Source organism: Amia ocellicauda, unplaced genomic scaffold, assembly GCF_036373705.1.
Source record: "Amia ocellicauda isolate fAmiCal2 unplaced genomic scaffold, fAmiCal2.hap1 HAP1_SCAFFOLD_153, whole genome shotgun sequence".
NCBI classification, from domain to species: domain Eukaryota; kingdom Metazoa; phylum Chordata; class Actinopteri; order Amiiformes; family Amiidae; genus Amia; species Amia ocellicauda.
In genome coordinates, this window is record NW_027102716.1 from 101029 (window position 1) to 127339 (window position 26311).

The 26311-nt window shown below is 43.0% G+C and overlaps 7 non-coding genes and 33 pseudogenes across 7 annotated transcripts; all 40 read left to right on the forward strand.

The window, feature by feature from the left end:
• The first annotated feature begins 132 nt into the window (after positions 1 to 132).
• LOC136723232 (uncharacterized) lies at positions 133 to 251 on the forward strand (annotated as a pseudogene).
• Positions 252 to 474: 223 nt separating this feature from the next.
• On the forward strand, positions 475 to 593 carry LOC136723182 (uncharacterized; annotated as a pseudogene).
• Positions 594 to 816: 223 nt separating this feature from the next.
• Positions 817 to 935, forward strand: LOC136723196 (5S ribosomal RNA). Its single transcript, XR_010806624.1, has one exon. It is a non-coding gene; the product is annotated as a 5S ribosomal RNA (ribosomal RNA).
• Positions 936 to 1145: 210 nt separating this feature from the next.
• Positions 1146 to 1264, forward strand: LOC136723225 (uncharacterized; annotated as a pseudogene).
• Positions 1265 to 1488: 224 nt separating this feature from the next.
• LOC136723141 (uncharacterized) lies at positions 1489 to 1607 on the forward strand (annotated as a pseudogene).
• A 220-nt stretch (positions 1608 to 1827) lies between these two features.
• On the forward strand, positions 1828 to 1946 carry LOC136723216 (uncharacterized; annotated as a pseudogene).
• Positions 1947 to 2164: 218 nt separating this feature from the next.
• LOC136723127 (uncharacterized) lies at positions 2165 to 2283 on the forward strand (annotated as a pseudogene).
• A 221-nt stretch (positions 2284 to 2504) lies between these two features.
• On the forward strand, positions 2505 to 2623 carry LOC136723146 (uncharacterized; annotated as a pseudogene).
• A 209-nt stretch (positions 2624 to 2832) lies between these two features.
• Positions 2833 to 2951, forward strand: LOC136723207 (5S ribosomal RNA). The gene has a single exon (XR_010806634.1). It is a non-coding gene; the product is annotated as a 5S ribosomal RNA (ribosomal RNA).
• A 226-nt stretch (positions 2952 to 3177) lies between these two features.
• On the forward strand, positions 3178 to 3296 carry LOC136723218 (uncharacterized; annotated as a pseudogene).
• A 209-nt stretch (positions 3297 to 3505) lies between these two features.
• Positions 3506 to 3624, forward strand: LOC136723152 (uncharacterized; annotated as a pseudogene).
• A 209-nt stretch (positions 3625 to 3833) lies between these two features.
• LOC136723154 (uncharacterized) lies at positions 3834 to 3952 on the forward strand (annotated as a pseudogene).
• A 209-nt stretch (positions 3953 to 4161) lies between these two features.
• On the forward strand, positions 4162 to 4280 carry LOC136723180 (uncharacterized; annotated as a pseudogene).
• A 210-nt stretch (positions 4281 to 4490) lies between these two features.
• LOC136723144 (uncharacterized) lies at positions 4491 to 4609 on the forward strand (annotated as a pseudogene).
• A 220-nt stretch (positions 4610 to 4829) lies between these two features.
• Positions 4830 to 4948, forward strand: LOC136723220 (uncharacterized; annotated as a pseudogene).
• Positions 4949 to 5166: 218 nt separating this feature from the next.
• Positions 5167 to 5285, forward strand: LOC136723156 (uncharacterized; annotated as a pseudogene).
• Positions 5286 to 5507: 222 nt separating this feature from the next.
• Positions 5508 to 5626, forward strand: LOC136723174 (uncharacterized; annotated as a pseudogene).
• A 223-nt stretch (positions 5627 to 5849) lies between these two features.
• Positions 5850 to 5968, forward strand: LOC136723231 (uncharacterized; annotated as a pseudogene).
• Positions 5969 to 6183: 215 nt separating this feature from the next.
• LOC136723193 (5S ribosomal RNA) lies at positions 6184 to 6302 on the forward strand. Its single transcript, XR_010806621.1, has one exon. It is a non-coding gene; the product is annotated as a 5S ribosomal RNA (ribosomal RNA).
• Positions 6303 to 6520: 218 nt separating this feature from the next.
• On the forward strand, positions 6521 to 6639 carry LOC136723136 (uncharacterized; annotated as a pseudogene).
• Positions 6640 to 6857: 218 nt separating this feature from the next.
• Positions 6858 to 6976, forward strand: LOC136723128 (uncharacterized; annotated as a pseudogene).
• Positions 6977 to 7193: 217 nt separating this feature from the next.
• On the forward strand, positions 7194 to 7312 carry LOC136723221 (uncharacterized; annotated as a pseudogene).
• A 218-nt stretch (positions 7313 to 7530) lies between these two features.
• Positions 7531 to 7649, forward strand: LOC136723145 (uncharacterized; annotated as a pseudogene).
• A 215-nt stretch (positions 7650 to 7864) lies between these two features.
• LOC136723176 (uncharacterized) lies at positions 7865 to 7983 on the forward strand (annotated as a pseudogene).
• Positions 7984 to 8196: 213 nt separating this feature from the next.
• LOC136723133 (uncharacterized) lies at positions 8197 to 8315 on the forward strand (annotated as a pseudogene).
• Positions 8316 to 8520: 205 nt separating this feature from the next.
• Positions 8521 to 8639, forward strand: LOC136723172 (uncharacterized; annotated as a pseudogene).
• A 216-nt stretch (positions 8640 to 8855) lies between these two features.
• On the forward strand, positions 8856 to 8974 carry LOC136723179 (5S ribosomal RNA). The gene has a single exon (XR_010806611.1). It is a non-coding gene; the product is annotated as a 5S ribosomal RNA (ribosomal RNA).
• Positions 8975 to 9197: 223 nt separating this feature from the next.
• Positions 9198 to 9316, forward strand: LOC136723150 (uncharacterized; annotated as a pseudogene).
• Positions 9317 to 9532: 216 nt separating this feature from the next.
• LOC136723205 (5S ribosomal RNA) lies at positions 9533 to 9651 on the forward strand. Its single transcript, XR_010806632.1, has one exon. It is a non-coding gene; the product is annotated as a 5S ribosomal RNA (ribosomal RNA).
• Positions 9652 to 9869: 218 nt separating this feature from the next.
• LOC136723137 (uncharacterized) lies at positions 9870 to 9988 on the forward strand (annotated as a pseudogene).
• Positions 9989 to 10206: 218 nt separating this feature from the next.
• Positions 10207 to 10325, forward strand: LOC136723129 (uncharacterized; annotated as a pseudogene).
• A 218-nt stretch (positions 10326 to 10543) lies between these two features.
• Positions 10544 to 10662, forward strand: LOC136723222 (uncharacterized; annotated as a pseudogene).
• A 218-nt stretch (positions 10663 to 10880) lies between these two features.
• Positions 10881 to 10999, forward strand: LOC136723132 (uncharacterized; annotated as a pseudogene).
• A 215-nt stretch (positions 11000 to 11214) lies between these two features.
• LOC136723177 (uncharacterized) lies at positions 11215 to 11333 on the forward strand (annotated as a pseudogene).
• A 213-nt stretch (positions 11334 to 11546) lies between these two features.
• LOC136723134 (uncharacterized) lies at positions 11547 to 11665 on the forward strand (annotated as a pseudogene).
• Positions 11666 to 11870: 205 nt separating this feature from the next.
• LOC136723173 (uncharacterized) lies at positions 11871 to 11989 on the forward strand (annotated as a pseudogene).
• A 216-nt stretch (positions 11990 to 12205) lies between these two features.
• LOC136723187 (5S ribosomal RNA) lies at positions 12206 to 12324 on the forward strand. The gene has a single exon (XR_010806615.1). It is a non-coding gene; the product is annotated as a 5S ribosomal RNA (ribosomal RNA).
• Positions 12325 to 12533: 209 nt separating this feature from the next.
• On the forward strand, positions 12534 to 12652 carry LOC136723166 (uncharacterized; annotated as a pseudogene).
• A 221-nt stretch (positions 12653 to 12873) lies between these two features.
• LOC136723228 (uncharacterized) lies at positions 12874 to 12992 on the forward strand (annotated as a pseudogene).
• A 6504-nt stretch (positions 12993 to 19496) lies between these two features.
• LOC136723188 (U5 spliceosomal RNA) lies at positions 19497 to 19611 on the forward strand. Its single transcript, XR_010806616.1, has one exon. It is a non-coding gene; the product is annotated as a U5 spliceosomal RNA (small nuclear RNA).
• Positions 19612 to 26311: the final 6700 nt, after the last annotated feature.

Sequence of the window (26311 nt, forward strand, 5' to 3'; positions counted from 1 at the left end):
GGCTACTTTCAACACCCATTGCTGCACTGATATTTTTCCCTCCATTTTTCTATTTTTTTTTTTTTTTTTTTTCTTGGATGTTCCGTCAATACCCGCCAGCCTTTTAGAGACATCATGCAGCCAGGCCTCTAGGTTTGCGGCCACACCGTCCTGAACGCGCCCGATCTCATCAGATCTCGGAAGCTAAACGGGGCAAGACCTGGTCAGTATTTGAATGTGAGACCTCCTGGAAATACCTGGTGCTGCAAGCTTTTACGTCTCCTGGGTAACTTTATCGTTGCTCTTAATACTCTCTTTCTGTCTGGAGGAGATATAATTGAAGTATTGTACACGTACCCAGCTACTGTCAACACCCTTTGCTGCACTGATATTTTTCCATCAATTTTTTCATTTTTATTATTATTTATTTTTTCTGCTGGAAGTTCCGTCAATACCCGCCAACCTTTAAGAGACATCATGCAGCCAGGCGTCTTGGCTTGCGGCCACACCGTCCTGAACGCGCCCCATCACGTCAGCTCTCGGAAGCTAAACTGGGCAGGGCCTGGTCATTACTTGAATGTGAGACCTTCTGGAAATTCCAGGCGCTGCAAGCTTTTTTCGTCACCTGGGGAACTTCGTCGTAGCTTTTAATACTCTCTTTCTGTCTGGAGGAGATTTAATTGAAGAATTGCACACGTACCTGGCTACTTTCAACACCCTTTGCGGCACTGATTTTTTTCCCTCCATTTTTCTTTTTTTCTTTTTTTTTTTTTATTTGCTGGAAGTTCCGTCAATACCCGCCAGCCTTTAAGAGACATCATGCAGCCAGGCCTCTCGGCTTGCGGCCACACCGTCCTGAATGCGCCCGATCTCGTCAGATCTCGGAAGCTAAATGGGGCAGGGCCTGGTCAGTACTTGGATGGGAGACCTCCTAGAAATACCAGGTGCTGCAAGCTTTTTACGTCTCCTGGGTAACTTCATCGTAGCTCTTAATACTCTCTTTCTGTCTGCAGGAGATATAATTGAAGAATTGTACACGTACCCGGCTACTTTCAACACCCTTTGCTGCACTGGTATTTCTCCCTCCATTTCTCTTTTTTTTTTTTGCAGGATGTTCCGTCAAAACCCGCCAACCATTAAGAGACATCATGCAGCCCGGCCTCTTGGCTTGCAGCCACACCGTCCTGAACGCCCCCGATCTCATCAGATCTTGAAATTTAAACGGGGCAGGGCCTGGTCAGTAGTTGGATGGGTGACCTCCTGGAAATACCAGGTGCTGCAAGCTTTTACGTCTCCTGGGTAACTTTATCGTAGCTCTTAATACTCTCTTTCTGTCTGGAGGAGATATAATTGAAGAATTGTACACGTACCCGGCTACTTTCAAAACCCATTACTGCACTGATATTTTTCCCTCCATTTTTCTATTTCTTTTTTTTTTTTTTTTTTTTTGCTGGAAGTTCCGTCAATACCCGCCAGCCATTAAGAGACATCATGCAGCCAGGCCTCTCGGCTTGCGGCCACACCGTCCTGAACGCGCCCGATCTCGTCAGATCTCGGAATTTAAACGGGGCAGGGCCTGGTCAGTACTTTTATGGGTGACCTTCTGGAAATACGAGGTGCTGCAAACTTTTTACGTCCACTGGGTAACATCATCGTAGCTCTTAATTCTCTCTTTCTGTCTGGAGGAGATATAATTGAAGAATTGTACACGTACCCGGCTACTTTCAACAGCCTTTGCTGCACTGATATTTTTCCCTGCATTATTCTTTTTTTTTTTTTTTTTTTTTTGCTGGAAGTTCCGTCAATACCCGCCAGCCTTTAAGAGACATCATTTAGCCAGGCGTCTCGGCTTGCGGCCACACCATCCTGAACGCGCCCGATCTCGTCAGATCTCGGAAGCTAAACGGGGCAGGACCTGGTCAGTACTTGAATGTGAGACCTCCTGGAAATACCTGGTGCTGCAAGCTTTTACGTCTCCTGGGTAACTTCATCGTAGCTCTTAATACTCTCTTTCTGTCTGGAGGAGATATAATTGAAGTATTGTACACGTACCCGGCTACTTTCAACACCCATTGCTGCACTGATATTTTTCCCTCCATTTTTCTATTTTTTTTTTTTTTTTTTTCTTTGATGTTCCGTCAATACCCGCCAGCCTTTTAGAGACATCATGCAGCCAGGCCTGTAGGTTTGCGGCCACACCGTCCTGAACGCGCCCGATCTCATCAGATCTCGGAAGCTAAACGGGGCAAGACCTGGTCAGTACTTGAATGTGAGACCTCCTGGAAATACCTGGTGCTGCAAGCTTTTACGTCTCCTGGGTAACTTTATCGTAGCTCTTAATACTCTCTATCTGTCTGGAGGAGATATAATTGAAGAATTGTACATGTACCCGGCTACTTTCAACACCCTTTGCTGCACTGATATTTTTCCCTCCCTTTTTCTATTTTTTTTTTTTTTTTTTTTTTGCTGGAAGTTCCGTCAATACTTGCCAGCCTTTAAGAGACATCATGCAGCCAGGTCTCTTGGCTTGCGGCCATACCGTCCTGAACGCGCCTGATCTCATCATATCTCGGAAGCTAAACGGGGCACGGTCTGGCCAGTACTTGGTTGGGTGACCTCCTGGAAATACCAGGTGCTGCAAGCTTTTTACGTCTCCTGGTTAACTTCATCGTAGCTCTTAATACTCTCTTTCAGTCTGGAGGAGATATTATTGAAGAATTGTACACGTACACGGCTACTTTCAACAGCCTTTGCTGCACTGATATTTTTCCCTCCATTTTTCTTTTTTTTTTTTGCTGGAAGTTCGTCAATATCCGCCAACCTTTAAGAGACATCATGCAGCCAGGCCTCTCGGCTTGCAGCCACACCGTCCTGAACGCCCCCGATCTCATCAGATCTTGGAATTTAAACGGGGCAGGGCCTGGTCAGTATTTGGATGGGTGACCTCCTGGAAATGCCAGGTGCTGCAAGCTTTTTACGTCTCCTGGGTAACTTCATCGTAGCTCTTAAACTCTCTTTCTGTCTGGAGGAGATATAATTGAAGAATTGTACACGTACCCGGCTACTTTCAAAACCCATTACTGCACTGATATTTTTCCCTCCATTTTTCTTTTTTTTTTTTTTTTTTTTTTTTTTTTTGCTGGAAGTTCCGTCAATACCCGCCAGCCATTAAGAGACATCATGCAGCCAGGCGTCTCGGCTTGCGGCCACACCATCCTGAACGCGCCCGATCTCGTCAGATCTCGGAAGCTAAACGGGGCAGGACCTGGTCAGTACTTGAATGTGAGACCTCCTGGAAATACCTGGTGCTGCAAGCTTTTACGTCTCCTGGGTAACTTCATCGTAGCTCTTAATACTCTCTTTCTGTCTGGAGGAGATATAATTCAAGTATTGTACACGTACCCGGCTACTTTCAACACCCATTGCTGCACTGGTATTTCTCCCTCCATTTCTATTTTTTTTTATTGCTGGCAGTTCCGTCAATACCCGCCAGCCTTTAAGAGACATCATGCAGCCAGGCGTCTTGGCTTGCGGCCACACCGTCCTGAACGCGCCCCATCTCGTCAGCTCTCGGAAGCTAAACGGGGCAGGACCTGGTCAGTACTTGAATGTGAGACCTCCTGGAAATACCTGGTGCTGCAAGCTTTTACGTCTCCTGGGTAACTTCATCGTAGCTCTTAATACTCTCTTTCTGTCTGGAGGAGATATAATTCAAGTATTGTACACGTACCCGGCTACTTTCAACACCCATTGCTGCACTGGTATTTCTCCCTCCATTTCTATTTTTTTTTATTGCTGGCAGTTCCGTCAATACCCGCCAGCCTTTAAGAGACATCATGCAGCCAGGCGTCTTGGCTTGCGGCCACACCGTCCTGAACGCGCCCCATCTCGTCAGCTCTCGGAAGCTAAACGGGGCAGGACCTGGTCAGTACTTGAATGTGAGACCTCCTGGAAATACCTGGTGCTGCAAGCTTTTACGTCTCCTGGGTAACTTCATCGTAGCTCTTAATACTCTCTTTCTGTCTGGAGGAGATATAATTCAAGTATTGTACACGTACCCGGCTACTTTCAACACCCATTGCTGCACTGGTATTTCTCCCTCCATTTCTATTTTTTTTTATTGCTGGCAGTTCCGTCAATACCCGCCAGCCTTTAAGAGACATCATGCAGCCAGGCGTCTTGGCTTGCGGCCACACCGTCCTGAACGCGCCCCATCTCGTCAGCTCTCGGAAGCTAAACTGGGCAGGGCCTGGTCATTACTTGAATGTGAGACCTTCTGGAAATTCCAGGCGCTGCAAGCTTTTTTCGTCACCTGGGGTACTTCGTCGTAGCTTTTAATACTCTCTTTCTGTCTGGAGGAGATTTAATTGAAGAATTGCACACGTACCTGGCTACTTTCAACACCCTTTGCTGCACTGGTATTTCTCCCTCCATTTCTCTTTTTTTTTTTTGCTGGATGTTCCGTCAAAACCCGCCAACCATTAAGAGACATCATGCAGCCCGGCCTCTTGGCTTGCAGCCACACCGTCCTGAACGCCCCCGATCTCATCACATCTTGGAATTTAAACGGGGCAGGGCCTGGTCAGTACTTGGATGGGTGACCTCCTGGAAATGCCAGGTGCTGCAAGCTTTTTACGTCTCCTGGGTAACTTCATCGTAGCTCTTAATACTCTCTTTCTGTCTGGAGGAGATATAATTGAAGAATTGTACACGAACCCGGCTACTTTCAACAGCCTTTGCTGCACTGATATTTTTCCCTCCATTTTTCTATTTCTTTTTTTTTTTTTTTTGCTGGAAGTTCCGTCAATACCCGCCAGCCTTTAAGAGACATCATTTAGCCAGGCGTCTCGGCTTGCGGCCACACCATCCTGAACGCGCCCGATCTCGTCAGATCTCGGAAGCTAAACGGGGCAGGACCTGGTCAGTACTTGAATGTGAGACCTCCTGGAAATACCTGGTGCTGCAAGCTTTTACGTCTCCTGGGTAACTTCATCGTAGCTCTTAATACTCTCTTTCTTTCTGGAGGAGATATAATTGAAGTATTGTACACGTACCCGGCTACTTTCAACACCCATTGCTGCACTGATATTTTTCCCTCCATTTTTCTATTATTTTTTTTTTTTGTTTGTTTGATGTTCCGTCAATACCCGCCAGCCTTTTAGAGACATCATGCAGCCAGGCCTGTAGGTTTGCGGCCACACCGTCCTGAACGCGCCCGATCTCATCAGATCTCGGAAGCTAAACGGGGCAAGACCTGGTCAGAACTTGAATGTGAGACCTCCTGGAAATACCTGGTGCTGCAAGCTTTTACGTATCCTGGGTAACTTTATCGTAGCTCTTAATACTCTCTTTCTGTCTGGAGGAGATATAATTGAAGTATTGTACACGTACCCAGCTACTGTCAACACCCTTTGCTGCACTGATATTTTTCCATCAATTTTTTTATTTTTATTATTATTTATTTTTTCTGCTGGAAGTTCGTCAATACCCGCCAACCTTTAAGAGACATCATGCAGCCAGGCGTCTTGGCTTGCGGCCACACCGTCCTGAACGCGCCCCATCTCGTCAGCTCTCGGAAGCTAAACTGGGCAGGACCTGGTCATTACTTGAATGTGAGACCTTCTGGAAATTCCAGGCGCTGCAAGCTTTTTTCGTCACCTGGGGAACTTCGTCGTAGCTTTTAATACTCTCCTTCTGTCTGGAGGAGATTTAATTGAAGAATTGTACACGTACCTGGCTACTTTCAACACCCTTTGCGGCACTGATTTTTTTCCCTCCGTTTTTCTTTTTTTCTTTTTTTTTTTTTTTTTGCTGGAAGTTCCGTCAATACCCGCCAGCCTTTAAGAGACATCATGCAGCCAGGCCTCTTGGCTTGCGGCCACACCGTCCTAAACGCCCCCAATCTCGTCAGATCTCGGAAGCTAAACGGGGCAGGGCCTGGTCAGTACTTGGATGGGAGACCTCCTAGAAATACCAGGTGCTGCAAGCTTTTTACGTCTCCTGGGTAACTTCATCGTAGCTCTTAATACTCTCTTTCAGTCGGGAGGAGATTTAATTGAAGAATTGTACACGTACCCGGCTACTTTCAACACCCTTTACTGCACAAATATTTTTCCCTCCATTTTTCTTTTTTCTTTTTTTTTTGCTGGAAGTTCCGTCAATACCCTCCAGCCTTTAAGAGACATCATGCAGCCAGGCGTCTCGGCTTGTGGCCACACCGTCCTGAATGCGCCCGATCTCGTCAGATCTCGGAAGCTAAACGGGGCAGGGCCTGGTCAGTATTTAGATGGGAGACCTCCTGGAAATACCAGGTGCTGCAAGCTTTTTACTTCTCCTGGGAAACTTTATCGTAGCTCTTAATACTCTCTTTCTGTCTGGAGGAGATATAATTGAAGTATTGTACACGTACCCGGCAACTTTCAACACCCTTTGCTGCACTGATATTTTTGCCTCCATTTTTCTTTTTCTTTTTTTTTTTTCTGCTGGAAGTTCCGTCAATACCCGCCAACCTTTAAGAGACATCATGCAGCCAGGCGTCTCGGCTTGTGGCCACACCGTCCTGAATGCGACCGATCTCGTCAGATCTCGGAAGCTAAACGGGGCAGTGCCTGGTCTGTACTTGGATGGGTGACCTCCTGGAAATACCAGGTGCTGCAAACTTTTTACTTCTCCTGGGTAACTTTATCGTAGCTCTTAATACTCTCTTTCTGTCTGGAGGAGATATAATTGAAGTATTGTACACGTACCCGGCAACTTTCAACACCCTTTGCTGCACTGATATTTTTGCATCCGTTTTTCTTTTTTTTTTTTTTTTTTTTGCTGGAAATTCCGTCAATACCCGCCAGCCTTTAAGAGACATCATGCAGCCAGGCATCTCGGCTTGCTGCCACACCATCTTGAACGCGCCCGATCTCGTCAGATCTCGGAAGCTAAACGGGGCAGGACCTGGTCAGTACTTGAATGTGAGACCTCCTGGAAATACCTGGTGCTGCAAGCTTTTACGTCTCCTGGGTAACTTTATCGTTTCTCTTAATACTCTCTTTCAGTCTGGAGGAGATATAATTGAAGAATTGTACACGTACCCGGCTACTTTCAACACCCTTTCCTGCACTGATATTTTTCCCTCCATTTTTCTATTTTTTTTTTTTTTTTATGCTGGAAATTCCGTCAATACCCGCCAGCCTTTAAGAGACATCATGCAGCCAGGCGTCTCGGCTTGTGGCCACACCGTCCTGAACGCGCCCGATCTCGTCAGATCTCGGAAACTAAACGGGGCAGGACCTGGTCAGTACTTGGATGGGAGACCTCCTGGAAGTACCAGGTGCTGCAAGCTTTTTACGTCACCTGGGGAACTTCGTCGTAGCTTTTAATACTCTCTTTCTGTCTGGAGGAGATTTAATTGAAGAATTGTACACGTACCCGGCTACTTTCAACACCCTTTACTGCACAGATATTTTTCCCTCCATTTTTCTTTTTTCTTTTTTTTTTTTTGCTGGAAGTTCCGTCAATACCCTCCAGCCTTTAAGAGACATCATGCAGCCAGGCTGCTTGGCTTGTGGCCACACCGTCCTGAACGCGGTCGATCTCATCAGATCTCGGAAGCTAAACGGTGCAGGGCCTCGTCAGTACTTGGATGGGTGACCTCCTGGAAATACCAGGTGCTGCAAGCTTTTTCGTCTCCTGGGTAACTTCATCGTAGCTCTTGACACTCTCTTTCAGTCTGGAGGAGATATATTTGAAGTATTGTACACGTACCCGGTTACTTTCAACACCCTTTGCTGCACTGATATTTTTCCCTCCATTTTTATTTTTTCTTCATTATTTTGCTGGACGTTCCGTCAATATCCACCAGCCTTTAAGAGACATCATGCAGCCAGGCCTCTTGGCTTGCAACCACACCGTCCTGAACGCGCCCCATCTCGTCAGATCTCGGAAGCTAAACGGGGCAGGGCCTGGTCATTACTTGAATGTGGGACCTCCTGGAAATACCTGGTTCTGCAAGCTTTTTACGTCTCCTGGGTAACTTTATCGTAGCTCTTAATACTCTCTTTCTGTCTGGAGGAGATATAATTGAAGTATTGTATACGTACCTGGCTACTTTCAACATCCTTTGCTGCACTGATATTTTTCCCTCCGTTTTTCTTTTTTTTTTTTTTTGCTGGAAGTTCCGTCAATACCCGCCAACCATTAAGAGACATCATGCAGCCAGCTCTCTAGGCTTGCGGCCACACTGACCTGAACATGCCCGATCTTGTCAGATCTCGGAAGCTAAACGGGGCAGGGCCTGGTCAATACTTGGATGGGAGACCTCCTGGAAATACCTGGTGCTGCAAGCTTTTTAGTCTCCTGAGTAACTTCATTGTAGCTGTTAATACTCTCTTTCTGTCTGGAGGTGTTATAATTGAGGATTTGTACACGTACCCGGCTACTTTCAACACCATTTGCTGCACTGGTATTTTTCCCTCCATTTTTCTTTTTTTTGCTGGAAGTTCCATCAATACCCGCCAGCCTTTAAGAGACATCATGCAGCCAGGCTTTTTGGCTTGCGGCCACACCGTCCTGAACGCGCCCGATCTTGTCAGATCTAGGAAGCAAAACGTGGCAGGACCTGGTCAGTATTTGGATTGGTGACCTCCTGGAAAAACTAGGTACTGCAAGCTTTTTACGTCTCCTGGGTAACTTCATTGTAGCTCTTAATACTCTCTTTCTGTCAGGAGAAGATACAATTGAAGAAATGTACACGTACCCGGCAACTTTCAACACCCTTTGCTGCACTGATATTTTTCCCTCCATTTTTCTTTTTTCTTTTTTTTTTTGCTGGAAGGTCCGTCAAAACCCGCCCGCCTTTAAGAGACATCATGCTGCCAGGCCTCTCGGCTTGCGGCCACGCCGTCCTGAACGCGACCGATCTCATCAGATCTCGGAAGCTAAACAGGGCAGGGCCTGGTCAGTACTTGGATGGGTGACCTCCTGGAAATACCAGGTGCTGCAAGCTTTATACGTCTCCTGGGTAACATCATCGTAGATCTTAATACTCTCTTTCTGTCTGGAGGAGATTTAATTGAAGAATTGTACACGTACCTGGCTACTTTCAACACCCTTTGCGGCACTGATTTTTTTCCCTCCGTTTTTCTTTTTTTCTTTTTTTTTTTTTTTTTACTGGAAGTTCCGTCAATACCCGCCAGCCTTTAAGAGACATCATGCAGCCAGGCCTCTTGGCTTGCGGCCACACCGTCCTAAACGCCCCCAATCTCATCAGATCTCGGAAGCTAAACGGGGCAGTGCCTGGTCTGTACTTGGATGGGTGACCTCCTGGAAATACCAGGTGCTGCAAACTTTTTACTTCTCCTGGGTAACTTCATCGTAGCTCTTAATACTCTCTTTCAGTCGGGAGGAGATTTAATTGAAGAATTGTACACGTACCCGGCTACTTTCAACACCCTTTACTGCACAAATATTTTTCCCTCCATTTTTCTTTTTTCTTTTTTTTTTTGCTGGAAGTTCCGTCAATACCCTCCAGCCTTTAAGAGACATCATGCAGCCAGGCGTCTCGGCTTGTGGCCACACCGTCCTGAATGCGCCCGATCTCGTCAGATCTCGGAAGCTAAACGGGGCAGGGCCTGGTCAGTATTTAGATGGGAGACCTCCTGGAAATACCAGGTGCTGCAAGCTTTTTACTTCTCCTGGGAAACTTTATCGTAGCTCTTAATACTCTCTTTCTGTCTGGAGGAGATATAATTGAAGTATTGTACACGTACCCGGCAACTTTCAACACCCTTTGCTGCACTGATATTTTTGCCTCCATTTTTCTTTTTCTTTTTTTTTTTTCTGCTGGAAGTTCCGTCAATACCCGCCAACCTTTAAGAGACATCATGCAGCCAGGCGTCTCGGCTTGTGGCCACACCGTCCTGAATGCGACCGATCTCGTCAGATCTCGGAAGCTAAACGGGGCAGTGCCTGGTCTGTACTTGGATGGGTGACCTCCTGGAAATACCAGGTGCTGCAAACTTTTTACTTCTCCTGGGTAACTTTATCGTAGCTCTTAATACTCTCTTTCTGTCTGGAGGAGATATAATTGAAGTATTGTACACGTACCCGGCAACTTTCAACACCCTTTGCTGCACTGATATTTTTGCATCCGTTTTTCTTTTTTTTTTTTTTTTTTTTGCTGGAAATTCCGTCAATACCCGCCAGCCTTTAAGAGACATCATGCAGCCAGGCATCTCGGCTTGCTGCCACACCATCTTGAACGCGCCCGATCTCGTCAGATCTCGGAAGCTAAACGGGGCAGGACCTGGTCAGTACTTGAATGTGAGACCTCCTGGAAATACCTGGTGCTGCAAGCTTTTACGTCTCCTGGGTAACTTTATCGTAGCTCTTAATACTCTCTTTCAGTCTGGAGGAGATATAATTGAAGAATTGTACACGTACCCGGCTACTTTCAACACCCTTTCCTGCACTGATATTTTTCCCTCCATTTTTCTATTTTTTTTTTTTTTTTTATGCTGGAAATTCCGTCAATACCCGCCAGCCTTTAAGAGACATCATGCAGCCAGGCGTCTCGGCTTGTGGCCACACCGTCCTGAACGCGCCCGATCTCGTCAGATCTCGGAAACTAAACGGGGCAGGACCTGGTCAGTACTTGGATGGGAGACCTCCTGGAAGTACCAGGTGCTGCAAGCTTTTTACGTCACCTGGGGAACTTCGTCGTAGCTTTTAATACTCTCTTTCTGTCTGGAGGAGATTTAATTGAAGAATTGTACACGTACCCGGCTACTTTCAACACCCTTTACTGCACAGATATTTTTCCCTCCATTTTTCTTTTTTCTTTTTTTTTTTTTGCTGGAAGTTCCGTCAATACCCTCCAGCCTTTAAGAGACATCATGCAGCCAGGCTGCTTGGCTTGCGGCCACACCGTCCTGAACGCGGTCGATCTCATCAGATCTCGGAAGCTAAACGGTGCAGGGCCTCGTCAGTACTTGGATGGGTGACCTCCTGGAAATACCAGGTGCTGCAAGCTTTTTCGTCTCCTGGGTAACTTCATCGTAGCTCTTGACACTCTCTTTCAGTCTGGAGGAGATATATTTGAAGTATTGTACACGTACCCGGTTACTTTCAACACCCTTTGCTGCACTGATATTTTTCCCTCCATTTTTATTTTTTCTTCATTATTTTGCTGGAAGTTCCGTCAATATCCACCAGCCTTTAAGAGACATCATGCAGCCAGGCCTCTTGGCTTGCAACCACACCGTCCTGAACGCGCCCCATCTCGTCAGATCTCGGAAGCTAAACGGGGCAGGGCCTGGTCATTACTTGAATGTGGGACCTCCTGGAAATACCTGGTTCTGCAAGCTTTTTACGTCTCCTGGGTAACTTTATCGTAGCTCTTAATACTCTCTTTCTGTCTGGAGGAGATATAATTGAAGTATTGTATACGTACCTGGCTACTTTCAACATCCTTTGCTGCACTGATATTTTTCCCTCCGTTTTTCTTTTTTTTTTTTTTTGCTGGAAGTTCCGTCAATACCCGCCAACCATTAAGAGACATCATGCAGCCAGCTCTCTAGGCTTGCGGCCACACTGACCTGAACATGCCCGATCTTGTCAGATCTCGGAAGCTAAACGGGGCAGGGCCTGGTCAATACTTGGATGGGAGACCTCCTGGAAATACCTGGTGCTGCAAGCTTTTTAGTCTCCTGAGTAACTTCATTGTAGCTGTTAATACTCTCTTTCTGTCTGGAGGTGTTATAATTGAGGATTTGTACACGTACCCGGCTACTTTCAACACCATTTGCTGCACTGGTATTTTTCCCTCCATTTTTCTTTTTTTTGCTGGAAGTTCCATCAATACCCGCCAGCCTTTAAGAGACATCATGCAGCCAGGCTTTTTGGCTTGCGGCCACACCGTCCTGAACGCGCCCGATCTTGTCAGATCTAGGAAGCAAAACGTGGCAGGACCTGGTCAGTATTTGGATTGGTGACCTCCTGGAAAAACTAGGTACTGCAAGCTTTTTACGTCTCCTGGGTAACTTCATTGTAGCTCTTAATACTCTCTTTCTGTCAGGAGAAGATACAATTGAAGAAATGTACACGTACCCGGCAACTTTCAACACCCTTTGCTGCACTGATATTTTTCCCTCCATTTTTCTTTTTTCTTTTTTTTTTTGCTGGAAGGTCCGTCAAAACCCGCCCGCCTTTAAGAGACATCATGCTGCCAGGCCTCTCGGCTTGCGGCCACGCCGTCCTGAACGCGACCGATCTCATCAGATCTCGGAAGCTAAACAGGGCAGGGCCTGGTCAGTACTTGGATGGGTGACCTCCTGGAAATACCAGGTGCTGCAAGCTTTATACGTCTCCTGGGTAACATCATCGTAGATCTTAATACTCTCTTTCTGTCTGGAGGAGATATAATTGAAGAAATGTACACGTACCCGGCTACTTTCAACACCCTTTGCTGAACTGATATTTTTCCCTCCATTTTTCTTTTTTTATTTGCTGGAAGTTCCGTCAACACCCGTCAGCCTTTAAGAGACATCATGCAGCCAGGCCTCTCGGCTTGTGGCTACACCGTCCTGGACGCACCCCGTCTCGTCAGATCTCGGAAGCTAAACGGGGCATGGCCTGGTCAGTACTTGGATGGGAGAACTCCTAGAAATACCAGGTGCTGCAAGCTTTTTACGTCTCCTGGGTAACTTCATCGTAGCTCTTAATACTCTCTTTCTGTCTGGAGGAGATATAATTGAAGAATTGTACACGTTCCCGGCTACTTTCAACACCCTTTCCTGCACTGTTATTTTTCCCTCCATTTTTTTATTTTTTTATTTTTTATTTTTTGCTGGAAATTCCGTCAATACCCGCCAGCCTTTAAGAGACATCATGCAGCCAGGCATCTCGGCTTGCGGCCACACCGTCCTGAACGTGCCCGATCTCGTCAGACCTTGGAAACTAAACGGGCCAGGGCCTGGTTAGTACTTGGATGGGTGACCTCCAGGAAATACCAGGTGATGCAAGCTTTTTACATCTCCTGGGTAACTTCATCGTAGCTCTTAATACTCTTTATCTGTCTGGAGGAGATATAATTGAAGTATTGTACACTTTGTCTTAGGGACAGTCTGGCTAGCAGTGACTGAGTTGTTGACAGACGACAAGCAACGGAATGTACGTGCTCTGTGATGTCATAGCAGTCAGCTGAGAGAGGCTCGTCATGTCATCGCTGAGCTGTCTGTCTGTCTGTCTGTCTGTCTGTCTCTCTCTCTCTCTTTCTCTCTCTCTCTCTCTCTCTCTCTCTCTTCCTCTCAATTCAATTCATTTGTATTGTCAAAGCAATTGGACATACATACATACATATATATATATATATATACATACATACATACATCCATACATGCTAGAAAGTCATTACAATGTTATCTTAAAGGCTAACTAAGCAGAACATATATCATTATAGAACAGAGTTCATAGGTCAACACATGGTTTTAGGGAACAGGCACGTAGGTCATACCGTTTGACAATGTCTCCAAGGTTCTCATCGTAAATAACAAACAGAAATCAAACTATCTTCTGGGCTGACCTTCTAGCTTGACCGTATCTTTCTTAAGTATACAAGAGAGAAAAACAGGTGTAAGAAAATAATTTCTAATTTTCCTTCTACACATATATACATACATACATACATATGTAGCGTTATGTTGGGTGTATTTGGATAAGAGCATTTGGGCTCTGAGCTGAAGCACTGATCTAAAGAAGACCTCTCCCCCCCCAAAGTTATCAGATTTCCTTAGCTCATCAGCTTGGAACTGGTTTGCATCAAAGTGACAGTTTTGGGGAGGATGGCACCGAGAAGAGGCCAAATAGTTTGGAATTCTGCTATGAGATGTCTGGAGAAAGGGGCCTGTAGGTGATAAAAACTCTTTGAAGTGGATGAGAGCCGAAATCCCGACATAGAGCTACGAACCCAGGCCAACCGGCATTTCCAAAAGATGGCATGGATTGACATCAGTCATAAATAAAGCCTCCCTCCAATAGGACACTGGGGGCTGAAACCGAAATCCAATCTCAAGAACTCAGGGACCAATCACCTACTGATCTGACAGACTATAAGGAACAGCGGACAGTCTTTCTCTCTCTCTCTCTCTCACCTGAACCAGAAACTCGCTGCCACAGCTCAACCTGTAGCTCTGTTGCCAGAACCGGAATCAGAAACCAACCAAGTCTTTGTCGGCAACAGAAGAGTTAAACTGGGAGAAGGAGATTGAGCGAAGAATTATTTTAAAGGACTTTATTAAATAAATAACTTCACAGACCCACCTGATCAGTGGAGTTTTACAGCTGGACAATTGACTAAGTCGACTGAATACGAAAGTGTCAGTCACTTAAATAGCTATTTGAGTCTTAAAAAACTTGACCCTTGGAACAAACAGGGCCCTGCTTTCCTCAAAGACTTCGTCTTCAAGTAACTACGGTGGAACCATGCTTACAAAGAAGATTTTGTGCACAACCTTGGAGCCTTCAAACCAATGGAAAATCTGTTTGGAAAAGACTCTACATTCGCGAAACCCCAACTTCCAGGTGCATCGACTGAGTGGAAGTTCTTGGACAAAGCCGAACCGGACTGCCTTTGTTCCAAACCACACGGACCTCGTGCCGTGTGCTGTTATCTGAGCCCGAAGCCAGAGAGGCCTCTCTGCGACGAAGTTCACATAAGTTTAACAGTTTGGAGTTTGTGATTCATGACATTTGAGAAATCAATTAGAAATGTTAATCTGTGATTCATAACTCTAGAATGTGTAATATCATTTAGTTTTCTTAAATATAAATGTGAGTTGCATTAAACTGTTTTGTTGATAATTTTAGAAATAAAATCTGTCAACGCCGAGAAATATCTTCTCATTCCTGTTTAACTGTTTAGTCTGAAATTGACACAAGTTAATAGACATTAGATTATTGGTGGCCCTGCCTATCCTTAATCATTGAATAATAATCAGTTAAGGGAAATTGTGGTAACAAATAGGATCTTTCTCGGCACCTAAACGTAAATGAGACTGATATATATATAACGAGAAGTTACCTGACATAAATACTAACCTGCGTAGTTATTTAATGTCTGACTAATAATACTAACGAGAGACTCACCTTCGTCTTACTAACCGGTATTGTAGTCAATGTGTTTATAACCTTTTTTGTTTAACGATTTGTTAAACGAAATGTACGTGCTCTGTGATGTCATAGCAGTAAGCTGAGAGAGGCTCGTCATGTCATCGCTGAGCTGGCTGGCTGGCTCTCTGTGTGTGTGTGTGTGTGTGTGTGTGTGTCTCTCTGTCTGTCTGTCTGTCTCTCTCTCTCTCTCTCTTACTCTCTCTCTCTCCCTCTCAATTCAATTCATTTGTATTGTCAATGCAATTGGACATGCATACATACATACATACATATATATGGAAAATAAACAATATGTGTACATCTCTTTCTGCATTAGTGGTGCCCTCACAGATGTGCAAGTTACATGACAGACAGACAGACAGACACACACACACTTTCACACACAGACAGACAGACACAGACACACACAGACACACACACACATACTTTGACAGACAGACAGACAGACAGACACACGCATATTATGGGTCTTTGTTGGGTAGTGAAATGGGTAGCATCAGTCGCAGTGTGGGTAATGTCAGGGAGCCAATCATAGTCCCCGTTATTTGCATATCGTGGCGCAAAGCATTCTGGGAAAAGCAACTAAACACGTTTAGTCATGTATTTGTCCATAGTTTACACATGAGATGAAAGAGACAGTATGACGTGTTGAGCACCTAGGATTCCTCATGTGTATGTGAGGGGCAGAGGAACCGGATCCCAAGTGTGCGTCCCAGGTGCTATAGGTTTCAAAGCATGCAGGGGAATAGGCATCCCACCCTGACACCAATAAGACTGGATAGGGAGATATAAATAGCAATGGGGAGACTCTTGTACTTGGTGTGGCTCTATCCATATAGTGGGGCTAGCAGGTGCAGCAATAGAAGCTCAGCCTGGGGAGACTGGATTTAGCATTTCCTCTCCATTTTGATAACTATCCATAATCATTTCTGCAAAATACTTCTATGATACCTATGTATGTTTTTTACTTGTACTATATTATACTATCAAGTATCAGTGTACACATACAATGTGACCTGTTACATTAATACAGAGGCCACGGAAGGCCAGATCACTAATAGCCACTGTCCCCTGATATTACACTTTTTTACAATCACTTTGGCACTCATTTCAGAACCTTGATGTCATTTTTCAAAACTCTAGACACTAAACTCACACCCGATGATCAAAATGCACATTTTTCAAAACTCTAACACTTTTTTACAATTGCTTGGATACAATACACATCAACCTCAGATCATTTGTTCATTGAACTAAAATGACACAACTTAACATCAAAGTATTACCATTTCAAAATGCAATTCACACATTACATCTGAGATCACTGTCTATTCATTTCATTACAAAGATCTAACTATCAATTGATACAGCTGCTCAAAATGATAAGTGACTGTTGCATTACTCTTAATGCATAATTTTATGGAAACTGACAAACAATATTCCATGTTTCGATCATGAAAGTTTCAGGATAATGAGATCCATTGACATCAATAAACGAGGAGCATGAACCAGTTGGACTACATTATCTATGGATGTAATATTTCATCATCATTCATCATCATGTAGCACTTTTCCACACCATGTTTGCAGTGTGGAAGGAAAGTTAGAAATTTTTTCTCTAATACCTGTTTTTCTCTCTTGTATACTTAAGAAAGATAAGGTCAAGCTAGAAGGTCAGGCCAGAAGGTAGTTTGATTTCTGTTTGTTATTTACGATGAGAATCTTGGAGACAATGTCAAACAGTATGATTGAAGTGCCTGCTCCCTAATCCATGTGTTGATCTATGAACTCTGTCCTATAATGATATAAATTCTGCTTAGCTAACTTTTAAGATAACATAGTAATGACTTTCTGATTATAACCAGCTCTTTGATTTTTGTGTATAAAAGCTCTGACTGTTAAAATGAAGGCAGAGCGACTTTGGGATCTACTTGAGTCACTGTTCCTCTCCACGCTGCATGTATTAAAGGCATTGCAACTAACGCTCCAACCTGGTTGAAGATGATTGTTCTTCCACATCAGATTTGACATTACTGTATGTATGCAGGCCCTTGTAATTGCTTTTCCAATACTGCCAACTGGTTATTGATGATTGATTTCACATTGTGGTACGAGTATCGAGTGAAATGAGTGCTATCCACCCCAGCAACACAGTGATAACATGGAGCCGGCAAGTCATCCAGGTCACAATAGAGGTCAAGCAGTGGGAGGAGGAAGACGTGGTGGTCAAAGGAATGGAAGGGGACATGCACCCTTTCTGAGAGGTGGTCGTGGGCCTCGTCATAGAGGAGGGCTTAGGCCTCACCAGAGAGGCAGCCATGGGCCTCATTTGAGAGGTGTTGGGGGAACGTGGTAGAGGACAAGGCCACGGACCAGACAGCGGCAGCAACAGCAAATAGTGTCCAGTGAAATCCGAGAAATAGTTGTAGAGCATGTTGTAAATCATGGCATGACCATGACTGAGGCAGCTACAATGATTCAATCAAACCTCAGAATCAACTCAGGATCAACTGTGGCCTCAATCATCAGAAATTTCCGTACTGAGAAGCGGCAAGTCTTCAGCATGCACTAAACATTAGGCTACTCTCAATTGTCAAATGACTGTATACTGCATACCAATGTGTAGCACAGAGTATAGTGTGCCTTTTGAAAGAAATGCAGACAGAGTGAAGCAGCTGATGACTGAGTATGTTCAGGTATGTTCAGTTTCAAGATGCCTCTTGTGAAAAATGGTTGTGAGAACCTGAACCTGAACACAGGGCTGATGGAAATTCAGAAGTACAGTAATCAATCCTTTGTTTTACACTAAGCCAGGTGAGGAACACTGCAGTTGACATTTTACTGTAGTTTTGTTCTTTTTTGTAGCTAATTATTGTTGCATGGCTTCAAAGAAACCTATGGTGTGATTTGATTGTATTGCATCAATACATTTCAGATTTTGTTCAATGATTCCACTGTGTCTGTAGTATTCTCTCTACTAGTCCTTTTACAGTGATGTATTTATGTGTAGTACCATAATGAAACATGTATCACATATTTTGTACTACAATATTTAATGATTGTACGAACAACTACACAGTGAAACTATCGGTATCTTCTCTGTGGGTGATCTAAATAAATGTTACTATGGTATTTCATGATAAATGAATTATTTGAACCAACAAGTCTGCAAGTGCAAGGTTTCTTTAAAGATATGAATGCACAATGCAATGTTTTGAACATTGGACAGCCTGTGTTACAAGTGATGACCGTTTTGAGTTTTGTGTCTAGAGTTTTGAAAAATGACATCAAGGTTCTGAAATTAGTGACAAAGTGATTGTAAAAAACTGTATATTCATCCTATTTAATGTGCTCTTTTAAAATGTACTTTTCTTTTTTATGTTGCCATTTCTGTTCTACCAATGTTTCAGTTGTTAGCCAAAGATTGACAGAGTACATCTCATACACACAGGCCAGACAGCAAGGATTTCTTTTTGAAATTCAATTACAAATGCTGCATGAACTCATCAATACGATTAGAGCTCCTGAAAGCAATATAACTAACTCACTCTACAGCATCTCATTAGCAGTGAAAAGAAACCAAGAAAGTTGGGACAGTCGACTGTTTACCACTATGTAACATCACCTTTTCTTTTAATAACACTTATTAAGCACTTGGGCACTGAAGACACCACTTGGTTAAGTTTAGCAAGTGGGATTTCCCCCCATTCATCCATTATGCATTTCCTCAGCTGCGCAACTGCACAGGGCCTTCGTTGTCTTAATTTGCACTTCATAGTGCGCCACACATTCTCAATTCGGAGACAGGTCAGGACTGCAGGCAGGCCATGCTAGCACCCGCACTCTCTGCCTATGCAACCATGCGCTTGTAATCTGGGCAGAATGTGGTTTGGCGTTATCCTGCTGAAAAATGCAGGGACGTCCCTGGAAAAGACGATGTCTGGATGGCAGCATATGTTGCTCCAAAATGTGTACATCTCTTTCTGCAAAAATGGTGCCCTCACAGATGTGCGAGTTACATGACAGACAGACACTCATACACACTGTCACACCCACACACACACACACACTTTCACAGACAGACACACGCACACACACTCACTTTCACACAGAGACAGACACACAAACACAGAGACAGACACACACACACTCACTTTCACACAGAGACACACAAACACATACACTTTCACACAGACACACACACACATACATACATACATACATACATACATACATATATAAGGAAAAGAAACAATACATTTAAAAATCACAAAAAGATGTAATAAAGTACAGAAAATCTAAATGTAATAAAATGTGATCTTTAATACACACAAATATGTATGGCTGGTCGGATGCGTCTTGGACTCGGGTTCCTCTTCATTACGTATAATGCTTTTGCCTTTTGCTATAGCTTTCCGTGGAGGGGATCGTGGGTGAGTTTGTACCATTCTTGGGAGGCTCTGCCTTGTTGGGGCGGAGCTGTGATCCAGGTGAACAGCAGATCGGACATAGGTGGGCATGTGGGCGGAGGAGGAAGGCCGGTCAAGCAAATAAGCTTGCTAAGGTACGCAGCAGCAGCAAGCAGCCCCACCATCCAGTCAGCCAGCCAGTCTGGCTGGCAGTGACTGAGTGGTTGACAGACGGCAAGCAACGGAATGTACGTGCTCTGTGATGTCATAGGAGTCACCTGAGAGAGATGTTTGTGATGTCATCGCTGAGCTGGCTGGCTCTGTGTGTCTTGCTGGCTGTGTGTGTGTGTGTGAGAGAGAGAGAGACTTTTTGACTTTTATCAGACTTCATTGCCTGTTTGCAACACGCAATAATTCATACAAAAGAAAATAAATAAATAAATAAAAAATAGTGTTCCCCTTTGTTTGTCTCCCCCAACAAGCATTAACTCCGCCACTGATCTGTACACTTTTAAAGAAAGCAACCCAATACACACAACAAAACAACCATCAAATACTAAACCCTATAAATGAATTACATAATAAAAACCAACTCCCCGTCATACAATTCACAAAGGGCATCATTAATACACCAGACCTGTTCAAAACTCTCCAAATCATTAATCAGCCTGTAATAGTTAAACTCTAGTCTGACTCTGCACTTGACCAGCATGGCAAACACTCTCACTGCATCCTCACTGCCCTCCCCACACACTCTGTTCTTCCTAGTCTTATAGACGGCCATTTTAGCCTGGCCCAGCAAGAAGTTTACCAGCTGGTCCACATGTTTGGTCCTTCTGGTGTATCGCGCCCCTAAAATAAAAACCTTTGTGTTAAAAATCAGGTTAAGATCAGTAAAAAGACGAGTTAAAAGACTAAAAATGGGTGACAACCGAGAGCAAGTGCTGAAACAGTGAAACACGGTCTCTCTCTGAGCACAGAATGGGCAGGCGTCGGACACAGCAGGGTTAAGAACAGTAATAAAAGAATTGACAGCAATAATGGTGTGTAACACCCTCCACTGCAGATTGCCAGCTCTCTTATTGAGGGGGGCTTGTACAGGCTTCTCCAGGCGGGCGCAGTGTCTTCCCCCAGCCCCAGCCTGTAAAGTAATTTTAGGAATCACAAAGAAACAGTTGAAAGTGCTAAATAAGTATTTTGATGCACCATATTAATTTAGGAAATTTACATGTTGTTTTTCATCAGCTTCTGTATCTGATGGCTCCACATCACTGGCTGGATTGATAGCAACGACACTCTAAAAAAAGAAGTGTTAAGTTTGAGCATTCAGGACTTGTTTTGAAGATCCTGAATATCACTGGTCCACAATTTATCTGTGAAACTATGGGTTAATCTCCATATACAAAATACTTTTCACACACACTTTAAATTTACAACTAAATTTACATGTTGATGTCTTTCGTAAGCTTCTGTATTTGATGGCTCAATATAACTGGTTGCATTAACAGCAACGGCACACTACAAGAAAATAACATTATATTTAAACATTCAGGACTGGTTTAGCATCACCTCGAATATCCCTAGCCCTTGAGGTCGATTGTTATTGTGGTCTTCAAGACCAGTGCTTCTCAACCTTAGTCCTGGAGGAGGCCCACTGTCTGCTGATTTTCATTACAACAACATTGTAGGTTATATCAGTGACTGTGGTCCTAAAGTACCCCTATGCCTGCTGTTTTTTTTTCCAGTTGAGCTCTTAATTACCTAATTGGCTTAACTGAAGCCATTTAACCCTTTTCCCAGGTCTTTGGTTGTTGATGAGTTACAAAGAGCTGGATTGTGGCCCGCCATGACTGGAAGTGAAGAACACTCACTCTAGGCCTTTAACTTAATGTTCATATGTAGGGGCCTATCCATCTGATTTGTTTTTGCACATTTATTAACAGAAAAATTGATGGTACGTGAAATCATCTGAGCTGAAAAATATAATGTTCCACCAATAATAAAATAAATGTATTAATTAAAATTATAGAGATAATAGAATGTTCACAGATTATTAGTTCAGAAGACAAAATATTTTTTTATATCTTAAATAGAATTAACACTCAAATCAGTTGTAGGGTAAACAAGGTCTATTTTTTGGATTGATTTTATAATTATACATGTATGGCTGCATGAAGCTTACCTGAGAATCTGATATTTTAGTAACTTTGTTGCTTCTTGTTGGGTAGTCCACGTTTGCCGCCGTTCTTTTTCTGTAAATGTAAATCAAAAGGCAATAATTACATACTGTAATTAAAATACAAAAAGTATAAACATTGTATTATTATTTTTGTATCCTGTTTCTCCATCTCGATGCTGTTCTTTTTGGAATTGCATATCTAGGTTTACTTAAATACTGTTTATAAGATTGTAAACTCATCATCCAAATTTCTTCATTTGCCAAACTTTATGTAGTGCGCTTGCAGTTTCAGAAGAAGAAAAAAAACTGTAACAGATGGGATATGTAGTACTTTATACTCGAGTGGTCTATGCGATTACACCCTGTTGGTGTTATTAAGAACGCCAAGTACCAGAATGCAGAGCGGGACTGTTTTTTGTGCCGTGACTTGTCGGGGGAAAAACGCGCAGAAAAAACGGACGAGAAGGTGAAGGTAGTATGGCGGTGATGCACGCGTTGGTGAAGTGGGAAAGCGGGGTCGACAAAGACTCTTACAGCGTGATTCCCACTGCTTGCTTTCGCAATTTTGATTTATTCAGCATTGCTGATGATGACGAAGAGACGACTCGAAACTTCAGAGCAGAGTGGAGAGACACGAACAAACCTCCAAAAGGTGGATGGCCTGTCCATGAAGCGCAGATCATTATGACTGGTAACAATGTTTATTTAAAAAAAAAAACATTAAAGTCTTTACATGCTATTTGATATATACAATCACAGTATATTTGAAATGAATGTTTAAGTTATTAATGTGTTGTACTTCTAACATACTCTTATAACATGGTAGGTGGTGGTGAGGGCGCTAAAAACTCGTCATACTTGACTGGCATTTGTAAGAACGATTTATTGTGTGTTGTGCTTTACAATAAAATCCCCCAAATCACAAAATAAATTAAACCAGATATAATTTAACTTCAGTTTTGATTCACTGTTGGCTGTTCATCTTAATTTGTATGGTCAAAGCACAGTATTTTTATGACAAATAAATATAATCCCCAAATATCTGTGGACATAATGCAGGGTTTTATTTATTTTATTTTTATTTTAGGAAAAGAAGGCGAACTAAGAAGAAAACTTAATGACCTAACAAAAATGCCCTGTCCTAAAATGAAGACAGTACCTAAACCAAACAAAAAACTTCAAATTTCAGATGATAGTGACCTTGATGAACCACAGTTACCGGTGAGATAATTACAGTGACGATAATAAATGTATTGCAGGATTGTGTTTTTTAAATCATTTTCATATATATATATATATATATATTCATTTTAAACTCTTTTTCTCTCTGAATACAGCACAAAATAAGAAAGAAAACCGATGGAGCTTCAAGAATTAGATCCCGTCATATTCTACAGACATTTAAAGAGTCCAGTGAAGTTGAGCTACAGCAAAACGTTAAGCAGCTCGAAAAGGAAAACACAAGACTTAAAAATGAAAACCAATGTCTTCGAAACCGTATGGTTGATGGTAAGTTTTTTTATTTATAGCAAATAATTCCTTACCTTGATAAATGTTATTCTTCAGTAATTTAGATTCCAGAGTAATGTATTATAGTTGATCATACTGAAGTAATCTAGAACCACAATACAGACTCTTAATGTGCACTGTCTAATAGTTTAATAATACTGATTATTAAATAAAGTTTTTCAACATAACTTCATAATCCTACATTAATGACTATATGCATTACATTAGACCTGGTAATTGTTGTATTTTATCTCTTTTATTTTTTTCGTAGCTAATGTTAATGACCCACAAAAAGGTCAGTTTGCCAATAACATAGAGCAAGTCTCTCAAGTATAATTGCAGGCATTGATGGTTTTGTTTTCACTTTGTATTAAATATATTACTAGAAATGATTATCATTTAATACTAAGGTTTTTTTCTCCAGAGATTCCAGACCTTTTGGACAATCTGAAAAAAATTGTAACAAAAGCCACATTTATCAGCAATGAAGACAAAAGTGTGTCACCATCAAGTGGTTCTGACAGCCCCACAGCAAATTGTTCTGAATCTGACAAAGAATCACCAAAACAGGTATAACACTCTTGGTCTACAATATTACAAAGACAAGGTAAAAATATATATATTGAAAACAAATATTGGTTGTAAACAATCTAATGATGCTACATTATCAGTTATATTCATAGTTATAGTTGATAATAAGAATGTAATTGAATTATGGGTGTCACAGATTCACTGACTTTATTATGTCTGTAAATTAATAAACTTAGAATTGAGACATACTGTGGTCTTTAATAACACATTTCTGTAACAAAATCACAGCCTTACTGATAATGTATTCCACTTAACATAATATAAGAATAGTTTGGGGATATACTTGTTTTTTATTTACCATTGTCTTTTAGGTGGAAATATTCCCAGGCACTGGAGTTTACATTGACAAACTGTCCTGGATCCTTGCAGAGAGGTGCAGCACGAATACGTCATATGCAAGAACCCTGACGGTTGCTGTCTTTGACTTTCCAACATTACTAAAGAGCAATCTTCGTGGTGGTGGCAGCAAGAGAGATCCAACTTCGGAGACATTAAGATCCTCATTGATGTTATTGAGGATCATATACAGCTGCCTTCGGAAGGACACGACGTGTTTCAGTTGCGGGGCTTTGCAGCCCAGCGGGACCCTCTTAATGCCGGACATCAGCTGCCCGAGCCGGTGCGGATGAACGGAGGGACGTTAGACAGCGTTACCTTCCGGGCAGGAGCAGCGAGCGGCAACACCGGGGTGAAAGTGTCGTCTAACACTGTGCCATTAGCCACTAGCTGATTGAGCAGATCAGTGGTTTTTAAGAAGATAACAATGGCAGCAGACTTGATATTTTCACACCCTGCTACCTCCCCAACCGCTAACACACACTGCTCTAGGGGGCAGAACTGCACCGGAGCGATCTTGACTCCATGGCGTCGGGTCAGTTTTTCAAAAGACGCATTCAGGGGGTCCGACCCCCCGACCCGGGAAGAACTACCGGTACTCCCCCCTCCCCTCCCCTGTTCCCCCACAATAAGAAAAGCACTGAAAACAGAAGACAAAATAAACAAACTGAAAAAAGTAAAGCAACAAAAAAACGCAGCCAAAGGACAGAGCTCTCAGCAGCACTCCCGCTCACTGCAGACCCCTCCCACACACTCCCAGCTGAGAGAGAGAGAGAGAGAGAGAGAGAGAGAGAGTGAGAGAGTTAGTGTCTGTCTGTCTCTCTCTCTCTGTAGATGCATCATAGGGAACATATGTGACAATCTCTCTTTTTGTTTACCAAAAATGAGAATGAACGTATTTCAAGTGGGTGTTGCCTTGGTTGGAAACGTTTTAAGATTATTTATGAAGTGTAAAGTGGATTTGTCTCAGTTCTCCGTAGTTTTCAATGTATGTGCCATTCAGTAGCGTTCATGTTACAGATGTGCCCTATGCAGTGGTAGGGTCAATAAAATGTCAGTAAAACTTTATTTTAGCAATTATGGAGGGGAAGAACTGCAAATAGCGGGTCCCCACTAATTATCTAACTTACCAACAACGTTTCAAATTAGGTCTTGCGAAGCTGCCAAATAATGCTGTATAATCGTATGTGTCTTCATACACCGGCTGCTATAGTCTGATAGCTTTGATTATATATATATATATATTTTCTCGTGAACCACAAATGCTATTTGCTTGATTTTTATAATAAATACCATTCTTATGAAGCCTGACAAATTGTATGCTGTAATTATGAATATTTTCAAATCATTTGTTTGTTTTTCCTAACATGTTACAAATGATCCCTATGTGAAAGATGCATTATATCTTAATAACGTCTAAACAATTACAGATATACAGATTATTATTTTCGGTAAAGTTATAACACATTGCTATTAACTATGTGTGTCAGTAAAAGTTTAAAAAATCCTAATAATTTTTTATTGATCCTGCAAAATAGGTGTTTAGGGAACATTTGTAACATTAGGGTTACGATTTGCCATAGACGCGGAATGAGTTTGATTGTGATGTTAAATGGAGTTTAAAGACGCAGTCGCCTCGGTGCTGATTACTATTGCTGTGTTTCTCCACTTCTACTCCATGCTTGGGAACGCCCACATCCAGTGACGTCAAAACCGGTGGAAAAGCGGGCCGGTTCAAAAAAGATCAGCTGGATCCCAGGCCGAGCAGCAGCTCCGGCTCCAGCACCGGCACCATGTCGCTGGAAAAGCGCTAAGTGAGCTCACAGTGAGCTCAGTGTAATGTCTGCTCTGGTGAGCTCACAGTGTGACCTAGTCGTGAGTTCACGTCTTCACTGGGTAGTCCATGACAACTTAATTGACTCAATTCTTGGGCTTAATTGGTCAAAATGACCATTGGTTGAAGGTACTCAGGGACTGATGTGTAGAGAGACTTATTAAACCTGCAGGATTGTGGTTTTCCCAGAACAGAATTAACCAGTGTAGCGTTATGTTGGGTGTATTCTGATAAGAGCATTTTAGCTCTGAGCTGAAGCACTGATCTAAAGAAGACCTCTCCCCCCCAAATTTATCAGATTTCCTTAACTCATCAGCA